The sequence below is a fragment of the Miscanthus floridulus genome, chromosome 6 (assembly GCF_019320115.1).
Source record: "Miscanthus floridulus cultivar M001 chromosome 6, ASM1932011v1, whole genome shotgun sequence".
Classification (NCBI taxonomy): Eukaryota; Viridiplantae; Streptophyta; class Magnoliopsida; order Poales; family Poaceae; genus Miscanthus; species Miscanthus floridulus.
Window position 1 is genome coordinate 144,320,466 of NC_089585.1, and position 11,766 is coordinate 144,332,231.

At 43.0% G+C, this 11,766-nt stretch overlaps 1 non-coding gene and 1 pseudogene across 1 annotated transcript; one reads left to right on the forward strand and one right to left on the reverse strand.

Annotated features, from left to right (window-relative positions):
* Positions 1 to 2,827: 2,827 nt before the first annotated feature.
* On the reverse strand, positions 2,828 to 9,372 carry LOC136461422 (protein IQ-DOMAIN 19-like; annotated as a pseudogene).
* LOC136462089 (small nucleolar RNA Z247) lies at positions 4,367 to 4,505 on the forward strand. Its single transcript, XR_010760610.1, has one exon. It is a non-coding gene; the product is annotated as a small nucleolar RNA Z247 (small nucleolar RNA).
* Positions 9,373 to 11,766: the final 2,394 nt, after the last annotated feature.

The window sequence follows — 11,766 nt, forward strand, 5'->3', positions numbered from 1 at the left end:
GGTTAACTGAAGCATCTTTGTGGATAAAATTAATGCAAAACTTATTTAGATAGACAATAGGCAATTGTTTATATGTAAAACATAATTCATTCCATGCAAGATTGACATATATTACTGCAAGTAAAAATTGCAACTAAGAATATTAAATGCTTCGCATTAGTCTTCAGGCTAATAAATAAATTGTTAACTCTTCTATGAGTATATGAGTTCCACCTAATTCAACGGGAATCAAAACTTAATGCACCATCGCTACTACTAATACTTCTAGATAGTAATTTTAAAGACAAAATAAGTTTGTAAGCACATGATTTAAGTTCTTTTTGAGAAACCTTAAAAATTCTTATCCATTCTTACATGTCTTAGTTTCTATGTTTGACATTTAGTAGCTTCATGCATGCTTTATTTCATAGTGGTGATATCTGATTATGATCCTTCTAGGAGTGCAACATATGCAAGTCATTTATCCTGGTTTATAGAGCTGTCTAAAAATTCTAACTCAACTTCTATTTGAGTAATTTCTGGTGGTAAATTTAAATACTTCATGTATTACATTGCTCTTTGATATTCTATATATAAGAGACATTTTTTTGAGAATATTCATTGATAAAATCTTATTTACCATCTTGTCTTCGATGACATTTAATACAAAGCTTCAGGCCATTGTATTTGTTTATAGAGTAGCATATATATCTCGTATGGTCATGTAAGCTTGAAAATTCAATTTTCAATATTTCTGATATTATGCATTTATAATATGGGATATCTTCTAAAATTTCTCATGCAGCGAGTCCCAAAAGACCTTTGAGATTTATTATGGCCACATACTCATTCTTGAGAGTAATACCAGGAACTATAGTACCTGAGTCTACTCCACTTCAGTGGTAGTAGAATATCCTACTAGAATTTAACGTTGATCATGCTATATAATTCTATCATTCAGGGTAAGTCTAAGATATTCCTTCTTCATGAAGATATATATATATATATATATATATATATATATATATATATATATATATATATATATATATATATATATAACTGGAATCATCATGTGCGTATAGGTTTACTGCATGTAAACAAGTAGCAAGGTGCAAAAAAATAGTGGATGGTTACACAAAACATTTTTAGAAGCGTCCTAGCATTTTTCAGGATTATGGTATATACAAATTTTCAGAATTAATACCAAGTATTTGTTCATCCTAAAAATTTATTATGCTAGGAAAACAAATATGAGCCTCTCAAAGGTGACAAGTCTAAGGTCTACCTGACTTAGAGAGTCCATATACTTTATACATGTGATTGCAAGAATAAGAATTTTGAACAATTACACTAGAAATATGTTATAAAATTCATAACGGGATTGCACTAGCATTTTCCAGATTCAAAGTTGTATATGAACTCTTATACATGCTGGTATAAGAAATATAGTAAATATGCATAAACAGAGAGTTTAGGTTGATATTCAGAAAAATTATTGTAAAAAACTGAAATTTATGTAGAGCTACATCTTAATTCCATAATTTCCAGAAAACACGAGACACTGTGCAAGGATACAAGATCTATATGTAGAATCTGCAGGATTCATGGGTCTAACGTAAAAAATTCAGACTAATACGAACTCTCTTATTTTCTGGATTTTCTCAAAAAAAATTCGAATCCCAAATTGCCTGCCTCTTCTGAGGGGGTAGGAGTGTCTCGGTCTTTTCCTGGCTCATGTGTCCCGTTACATGGGTGGTTTCAGTCTCACCGCAACGCAGACGCAATCGTTCGTGACTGCTGAGCTAGGACTAGGAGCGACGGCGTGCGAGCCATAGGTCTCGGCAGCGGGAGCTGCACTTTTTGCGTGTACAACAGCTACGAGCTATGGGTGACGAGCGGTGCGTATGGGTCGGCGTTCAGGCCGGGAGGAGCGACAACTGCAAGTTGCAACTATGGCGAGCTGCGGTGCTCGAAAGCGATGCGTGCGCGCGGCACTGCATGGAACAACTCTTGCATGCGGTGATTGTCCATGTGCGTACACGACAGGTGCGAACAAAGACACGACATATCGGATTTGTTCACGTCATCCCATAGTGTTGTTCTCGGGCTCTCGGCCACGGCTGTGCAGAAGAGACACGGTAGTAATTTCGGTGCCGATGAGTTGGTTCGCAAGCGCGGGTGTCGGCGCAGGCGTTATAGCGGCGTGCAAGCCACGTTGATGCCCCGTGCCCGTGTCAGCGGCGTGATAAGCTCGTGCGGGAGCATGATATTCCGAGATGTGCAAGTTCCATGGTACCCACTGTCGCAAGTGTATGTAGCGTACATAGTATAGTTATATACGTGTGTACTTCATGTACAAAAACAGTATGTACTTCGTGTACACCATTAGTTTTTACTGTTTTTTTAGTAAAATGTACGAGAGATCCATTAACTTTTTAGGAGGGGTCATTTAGGTTCATCAATTTTCAAACTGTATTTTTTTATTCCTAAACATTTTAAGTGGTTCACCGGAGGTCCATAGCTCTTCGTTTATGTTTGTATTTTATAGAAGCCACCCTCTATTTCTTTTTTCTTTACACACTTACCCCTCTCTGTCATCCGGCCATAGTATTGAGAGCACAGTGAACATGCACGGCGGCGTGCAGCCACACAGCCGCTTGGGGAGCACAGCGAGCACGTGGGGTCGATGGCAAGGCAGGTCCCAAACACGGTACCTCCCTCACCGGCGCCACCAGCTGTAACTCTGACACCGATCGTACACACAGGAGCATGCATGACGTGGGTTCTAGTGTTGCGCTTGTCAATGGATGAACACACAACAGGACCATGCATGACCACGTGAGTTTTAGAGTTGCGCGCTCGTCATTAGATTTGTGCCGCTCAGCTGCCACCGCCTGATCTTGGACGTTGGACCTGCTACGGTGGCCTGCGACGGGCACCGCTGCACGCGCGTGGGGTCGTACCTCAGCGCCAGCCCGCACGCTCCTGGCATCGCCTGCGCCTCCAGCGACGCCCGGCCTGTGCCGCCTGATGGGCTGCCAGGCCGCCTCGGCGGCGGATGACGACGACGACGACACCGACACCGACAGCCACTGCCGCGACGACGACGATACGGCCATGTAGCTGGGCATGAACAGCGGGTGGTCCGCCGCGGGCTTATCATCCGAGCAATCGTTGTGCTGCTGCTGCTGCCTGGACGGCGCGTAGGCGTAGCGGTACGGGCTGGCCCGCGTGGTGGCGAACGAGAAGTCGTCGTGCCAGCCGTTGTACGTGTGCGCACTGGCGTCGGTAAGCGCGGACGGCGTTAACGAGATCTTGTGGTACAACTCGTTTGGACGGCGTGCGGCACAGCGGCGTCAAGTGTCAAGAACGTAGGGATCGCCACGTACCTGCTGGTGCCAGCCGGGGTGGTGCGGCGAGCTGCGCAGGGTCAGCATCGTCCGTGGTGTCCGTACGAGCTTCTCTTCCTCGAGCATCCGGACGCACGCCCTGTTCTGCGCGGCGACGAGCGCCTGCATGCAGTGTTAGAGATAATTCATGATAGAGTTGTAATCTAATAGGTAGATGGTTGTTACCAGAACTCCTATAGATAGAATAGAGTTAAATTAGGATTGATGTATTGTCCGCACAGGAGTTCTAGTTCAAACCATCTATATCTGTAACATTTGCTTTTCTATATAAACATGCAACCTATGGTGAGCCAAGTTAGGTAACCATAGTTACTCTCATTATCTTTTATGGTAATCAGAGCCGCCTCTTCCTAAAATAGATCTACAATCCAATCTCGTCGGCAAAAAGGGCAACGACGCAAGGCGATCGTGACGTCTCCTTCCCCGACGTGAAGATCCGCGACAAGAGGGCCGCAACGCAGAAGTCTTTGTGACGCTCCTCTCGCGACAACAGATGGCGTCGTCTTCTTCTCACGACGCAAGATCGCTCCTCGGACACCCGGTGTCGGAGAAACTCACGCGGAACAATTTTGTTCTATGGAAAACCCAATTCCTCCCGGCTGTTCGTGGTGCCAAATTGCTAGGCATCCTAGAAGGAACTATTCCTGAGCCGTCGCAAGTAATAGAAGCTGAAGTCGACGGCAAGAAGAAGGAGATTCCCAACCCAGAGCATGACTTATGGGTGGAAAAAGATCAACAGCTACTTGGCTATCTGGTAAATTCAGGTCTCCAAGGAAGTCCTAGCCGGGATCACGACTGCAACGACCTCTGCCCAAGCTTGGAAGGCGCTGGGGGTCATGTTTGCAGCACAATCAAGAGCGCGGGTTACTAATCTGCGCATGCAATTGTCCACCGTCAAGAAGGGAAGCCTCACGACGGCGGAATACTTCAACAAGATGCAAAATATTAAAGATGAACTTGCTTCAGCCGGTGTCAGCATCAACGATGATGAGGTGGTTGCTCATATACTTAATGGATTAGATTTTGATTATCATCCTTTTGTCTCTTCTATGATGGGTCGATCAGGAGAGATCTCTCTTTCTGAGCTTTATTCACTTCTCATGGAATATGATCTTCGACTTGAGATGTATCAAGGGTCTGCACAGTATCAATCCTCGGCCAATGTGGCATCTCGAGGACGTGGCAATCGTGGGCGCACCGGTGGCCGTCGTGGTGGCGGCAGATTCAATCAAGGGCGCCCAGCTCAAAACAATCAGAACTTCAGCAACCAAGGCAAAAATCAGCAGAGCAACAAAAGGATGCCATGTCAAATATGCAAGAAGGATAATCACGAAGCCAAACAATGCTACTTCCGCTATGAAGAAGATGATCAATATCGTGGGCGACCCACTGAAGCTTATGGTGTTGACACAAATTGGTATGCTGATAGTGGGGCTACAAACCATGTCACTGGCGAGCTAGAGAAGATGACAGTCCATGACAAATACAGTGGCAAGGAAAAGGTCCATACTGCAAGCGGCACAGGTATGAATATTAGTAATATTGGACATGCAATTTTTCATACCCCGTCACGTAAACTTCATCTTAATAATATTCTTCATGTACCTGCCTCTGCAAAAAGTCTAGCCTCCATTCATAAACTTGCAAAAGACAACCATGCTTTCTTTGAATTTCATCCCGATTTCTTTCTTATCAAGGATCAGGACACGAGGAAGATTTTACACCACGGTAGATGCAAGGGTGGTTTGTACCCTCTCATCCCAAAAGAGGGGCTAGAGTCGAAATATGGAGCTTTTGGAGTTCATCTCCCATCTACATCCCTATGGCATAGTCGTCTAGGTCATCCTTCTATTCCTATAGTTCAGAAGATTCTTAGTCAGAATAAATTACCTTGTGATAGTTCTAAGAGTTTGGAGTCAGTTTGTGATTCATGTCAAAGGGCCAAGAGCCATCAACTTCCTTATTCTATATCAAATAAAATTTCGAGTGCTCCTCTTCAATTAATCTATTCTGATGTATGGGGGGCGGCTCCAATCTCTGTTGGGCGCTACAATTATTACGTGAGTTTTATTGATGACTATAGCAAATATACATGGATCTATCTCTTGAAGCACAAGTCTGATGTGTTTCATGTTTTTCAAGATTTCCAAAAACTTGTTGAAAAAAAATTCTCTAAGAAAATCCTTTGCGTTCAGTCCGATTGGGGAGGCGAGTATGAGAAACTAAATTCTTTTTTTAAGCAAGTTGGGATCACGCATCGTGTATCTTGTCCTCATGCTCATCAACAGAATGGGGCTGCCGAACGTAAACATAGGCATATTGTTGAAGTTGGCCTAGCTCTTCTTGCTCACGCTTCCATGCCTCTAAAATTTTGGGATCAAGCTTTCCTTGCTGCCACATATCTCATCAACCTGCTTCCCAGCAAAGTCATCAATTTTGCAGTTGCCAGTACTCGCCTCCTACAAGAACAACCTGACTATAGCAATCTACGCACTTTTGGCTGTGCACGTTGGCCCAATTTGCGACCATATAACTCCAAGAAATTATCTTTTCGATTCAACCCAATGTGTTTTCCTTGGCTATAGTTCCATGCACAAAGGTTTTAAATGCCTTGATATTTCTACTGGCCGTATATATATTTCTCGGGACGTTGTGTTTGATGAAGCCGTTTTCCCGTTTTCAAAACTACATCCTAATGCTGGCGCGTTACTCAGAAAAGAAATCGTTCTCCTTCCTTCATCACTACTCAATCCCGGGGATGATTATTGCACTGCCTCTGATATTACTAATGCTAATGTGCCGGCTAATGCTAGTGGAGCTCAAGAAAATATTGCAGGCAATCTTGATTCACAGGTTCCTAGTGAACCAGTCTTTATGCCTGGAGCAGTGCAACATGGTGCAGCAGATCCTAGCAGCCAGTCCGATGGTGATTCAGGCACAGCTATCGGTGGTGATCCATCTGATCCGATCGTACCTGCCACTGCAGACGCAGACATCCTCAGCGAAGCTTCGTCGGATCACGCGGGCGAATCTCCTTCGGATCACGCGGGCGACGCGGTTTTGGTTGATGCAAATGCACCTTCCTCACCGGCATCCAACCACACGCCAACACCTACATCACCCAGTGCATCTTCGCATGCGCCAGCTCAACCACGGCATCAAACACGTCTACAAAGCGGTATTACTAAACCGAAAAAATGTATGATGGCATGATCAGATATGGCCTTTTCAGTGCTATTGGCGAGCCCAACTCTGTTGAAGAAGCACTCGCTGATCCTAGATGGCGACGAGCAATGGAAGCTGAGGTTCAAGCTCTTGATAGAAATCACACATGGCATCTGGTCCCAAATAAATCAAGACACAACGTAATAGATTGCAAATGGGTATTCAAAATAAAGCGCAAAGCTGATGGAAGTATTGATAGATACAAAGCTCGTTTGGTAGCGAAGGGCTTCAAACAGAGATATGGCATTGACTATGAGGATACTTTTAGTCCAGTTGTTAAGATGGCCACAATTAGATTGGTACTATCTGTTGCAGTTTCAAGTGGATGGTGCCTTCGACAACTTGATGTACAGAATGCGTTCTTGCATGGTGTTCTAGAAGAGGAAGTTTACATGAAACAACCACCAGGGTTTGAGAACTCTGAAATGCCTGGGTACATATGTAAATTGGACAAGGCTATCTATGGACTGAAGCAGGCGCCCAGGGCATGGTATTCTAGGTTAAGTTCCAAACTCATCACTTTAGGCTTTGTACCTTCAAAATCAGATATGTCTCTATTTATATATCATAAGCGTGGAATAACCATCTATATGCTCATCTATGTCGATGATATCATTGTTACAAGCTCATCTTCTGAAGCAGTAACAACTCTTCTTGCTCATTTGAAAGAGGATTTTGCTCTAAAGGATCTTGGCAAACTACATTACTTCTTGGGTATAGAAGTCACAGAAGAAGCAAACGGCATAACTCTCTCTCAAGCTAAATATGTGCAGGATGTTCTAAAACATGTAGGGATGCTCGGGTGTAAACCTTGCACCACTCCTTTATCCGCATCTGACAAATTGTCAAATTATGCTGATGACCCACTCAGTCCTGAAGATGCTACTCGCTACAGAAGTATTGTTAGTGCTCTTCAATATTTGACTATCTCACGGCCGGATCTGTCCTTTGCTGTGAACAGAGTTTGTCAATTCCTTCATGCACCAACATCTGTTCATTGGACTGCAGTGAAAAGAATACTAAGATATGTGTAACATACTGTTGGTTTTGGGATGCGTATTCAAAAAAATTGGTCATCAGTTATTAGTGCTTTCTCCGATGCAGATTGGGCAGGTGATCCAGATGATAGGCGCTCCACAGGGGGCTTTGCTGTATTTTTTGGCAGCAATCTAATATCATGGAGTGCGAGGAAACAACCAACTGTCTCAAGATCTAGTACAGAGGCAGAATATAAGGCTATGGCGAATGCTACTGCAGAGATAATTTGGCTTGAGCAACTTGTTGCTGAACTGGGTATTAAATTGCAACGCACATCAATTCTTTGGTGTGATAATCTTGGTGCAACATATTTATCAGCTAATCCAGTGTTCCATTCTAGAGCAAAACATATTGAAATTGATTTTCACTTTGTACGAGAGAGAGTTATGAGAAGGCAACTACAAGTTCGATTCATTGCTTCTGGAGATCAGCTTGCGGATGGTTTTACAAAAGCTTTACCAGTTACAAAGATGGATGCGTTTGTTCGCAATCTTAAACTTCAAGGTGGCTAGAAGAGTTTAGATTGAGTGGGGGTGTTAGAGATAATTCATGATAGAGTTGTAATCTAATATGTAGATGGTTGTTACCAGAACTCCTATAGATAGAATAGAGTTAAATTAGAATTGATGTATTGTCCCGCACAGGAGTTCTAGTTCAAACCATCTATATCTGTAACATTTGCTTTTCTATATAAACATGCAACCTATGGTGAGCCAAATTAGATAACCATAGTTACTCTCATTATATCTTTTATGCAGCACAGGGTGTGGCTGTTCTGGCGCCGCACCAGGTGGCCACGCACCACCGCCTGTGGCGGTGGCAATTGCAACAGCAACGAGCTTCTGCATGCAGCACATGGTGTGGCTGGCCTGGCGCCGCACCAGGTGGCCACGCACCAACGCCTGCGGCGGTGGCAATTGTGACGGCGACAGCGTGCTGGTCCGGGTCCATCCGCGGCTCCAGGAAGTCGTAGGGCTCGAGGTGGCCCTGTGCGGCGTCCTTGGCCGCCGACCTGGGCCGGGCGACGCCGCCGGGCGCCGGAAACTCCACCTTCGCTTCTCCTTGGGTACGGGCCTGGACGCCGGCGTCGTGGTCGTCCCCGAGAGCGACAGCACTAGCGTCGTCAGCCGCCTGGTAGAGTAGGACGAGCAAGATTTGGCTGGTGCGTTCGTATGGGATTATGCCATGGCTTTACTGATGAGGGAGTCGTTTACTGACGAGGGAGTCGTGGCCGCTGTTCAATAAAGATCGATGGAGCAACCAATCGAAGGACCGGAGCAGTAGGCTAGCTAGTGCGCGGTGGCTGGAGAACGGAGAGGGGTAAGTGTGTAAAGAAAAAAGAAATAGAGGGTGGTTTCTATAAAATACAAATATAAACAAAGGGGTATGGACCTCTGGTGAACCATTTGAAAAGTTTAGGGACCTGAAAATACAGTTTGAGAGTTGATAACACCCCTTTAAAAGTTAATGAACCTCTAGTGCATTTTACTCTCTTTTTTTACCCTAGACGCAATTGCATATACATATTTATGCACGTACTTTTTGTACATATATCTACTTCATGTAGAAATAATTAGTGCAAAACCCAACTCGATGGTCGAGACAGATGCTCCAAGATACGATTCTTTCATACTTGTAAAGGGTGTCAATTTGATCTACCTTACGTGCCGCGTAGGACAGTGGTTATTAGATACATACTGCATAGGGTGTTTGGCATTGTCGTAGAACTGTCTGTTTGACAGCGACAGTGCATGTCGATGTAGTGCATATCGGTAGCAGGTAGAGATAGTAGATCCTTTCCGCTAACAACGTCGAGGGTGTCGACGTCGTCGAAGAAGTCACGGTGTAGACGTTGACACGAGCGTCCGTGTCGAGGTCGACGACAGCTTCAACGACGATGTTGACGTAGAGCTTATCGTGCTAATAACGTGTTATAAAACATGTTGCCAGCGGGTAGGACTTTTCCCTCTTCGTCTCTCATGATCAACACATTAGATGAAAGTAGAGAACAAATAGACACAAGATATGGCGACTATTCTTTTATTTCTCTAAACATTGGTGATTACAACATAGAGCTCTCACGTATATATAGTCCTGCCAAGGCCTAAGAGTTTAGTAAGAGCCCATATACAAATAGACTAGGATTATGATTTCTCTTTCTATTTTTCTTTTAGGATAGAGTCCGTATGTTTTATAACAGTACTACCGCTCCGGCCTCGTCCGGCTCAGTAGGGTAGTGGAGCCGTAAGGCGCCAAGGCCCAAAATAGTTGGAATCTTCCTTCCATTCCTTCACTTTATTTGTTGTTCTTCACCCTAGTTGGAGCTAATTTTCTAAGTTAGTTATGTTGACTTGCCACTTTAGTTCATTTCTCTCTTCTAAATTAATTACGTGTCATGCTATTATATCTCATTTTACTAAATTTAAGATTAACCCAATGACCCAAAATAAATGAAACTTGCATTCAGCGGGCTCCGGCTGGTCGCCAACCCAACGATGGAGCCATGGAGGTAAACCTTAGCAGCCATGTTCCTGTTCCCGTCCCCGTCCCGGAACGGGAACTTAGGGTATTGTTTTATAACGTGGAAACGGGAACATTCACGTACGTAGATGTTCCCGAAACGTGGAACATGGGAACGGGAACGTGGGTTATCACTACGTAAAAACGTTTTTTAGCAATGGGACGAATTTTTTGTAGGGGCGGCTGGTGATAGAGCCGCCCCTACAAATGGTTGCCAAATGAGCCGCCCTTATAAATTAATTTGTAGGGGCGGCCGGTGTTATCAGCCACCCCTACAAATAGCTCGATTTGTATGGGCGGCTGGATATTGAGCCGCCCCTACAAATTAATTTGTAGGGGCGGCTCAATATCCAGCCGTCCCTACAAATTGATTTATAGGGGCGGCTCAAAAATGAAGTGCCTCTACAAATGGACGCCGAATATTAAAAAGTAAGCACTAAAATTCAAATTTTGTAAACGACCTCGGATGAAGAAACAATCAAAATGAAAGTTGTAGATCTTGAAAAGTTATGAAACTTTATAGTTGACAACTTTTTCAGTCGAGATCATTTACTACTTGAAAATACTGTTTGAAATTATTGTTCTCGTTTTGTCCTCTAATTCGGAGCCAATTCTTAAAACTGGTCTAGTTTTCGGATACGAACTCCGTTTTCGACGTTCCATATATGCAAATCGATCAGAAATTTTTTTTGGATGCGTCCATCCCCAGCTTTGTTGGGGTTCAAAAATTTTTGATTGGTTAAAAAGTGGTCACAAGATCATCTTTTCGTGGTCACAAGCTTTTTGTTGATTTTGAGCACGTCTTCTGAAATTTCCACAGTCCACGTCTTTCACTTGTTTGAGCTCGTATTTTCTATGGTTACTTCTTTTGTGCTCCTAAGTGAAGAAAAAATATCAAAAAAATAATAGTTTAAAGTCGAAATTTCCCAAAAAAAACAACGACAGCAAAAAAAAAAAAACAAGAAAAAAAGAGAGGGGCAAAAGAGGAACAATATATAGAGGAGCACATAGAGAAGGCCAAACGTTATTTTGGAACACTAATTGATTTCAGATGAAAAAATCATGAACATAGAAGTTGCAGAACTTATCAAGATCTACAAGTTTTATTTTGGTCATTTCTTCATCCGATAAAGTGGTAATACCATTGTTCACAAAATTTACATATCACTCTTATAGTTTCATAAACAATAAGAGGGATGTGTAACATTTATGAACAATGTTATTACCACTATATCGGATGAATAAATGATCAAAATAGAAGTTGTAGATCTCGGAAAGTTATGAAACTCTGTATTTGACAACTTTTTAATTTGAAATCATCTTGTCAAGGAAAATTACGTTTGAATTTTTAAAATTTAAAATTTAAATTTTGTAAACGACCTCGGATGGAGAAACAACCAAAATAAAAGTTGTAGATCTCGATAAGTTATGAAACTTTGTAGTTGACAACTTTTTGATTTGAAATCATCTTGTCAAGAAAAACTACGTTTGAATTTCCAAAAATTTAAAATTTGAATTTTTTAAACGACCTCGGATGGACAAACAGTAAAAATGAAAGTTGTAGATCTCGATAAGTTATGAAACTTTGTAG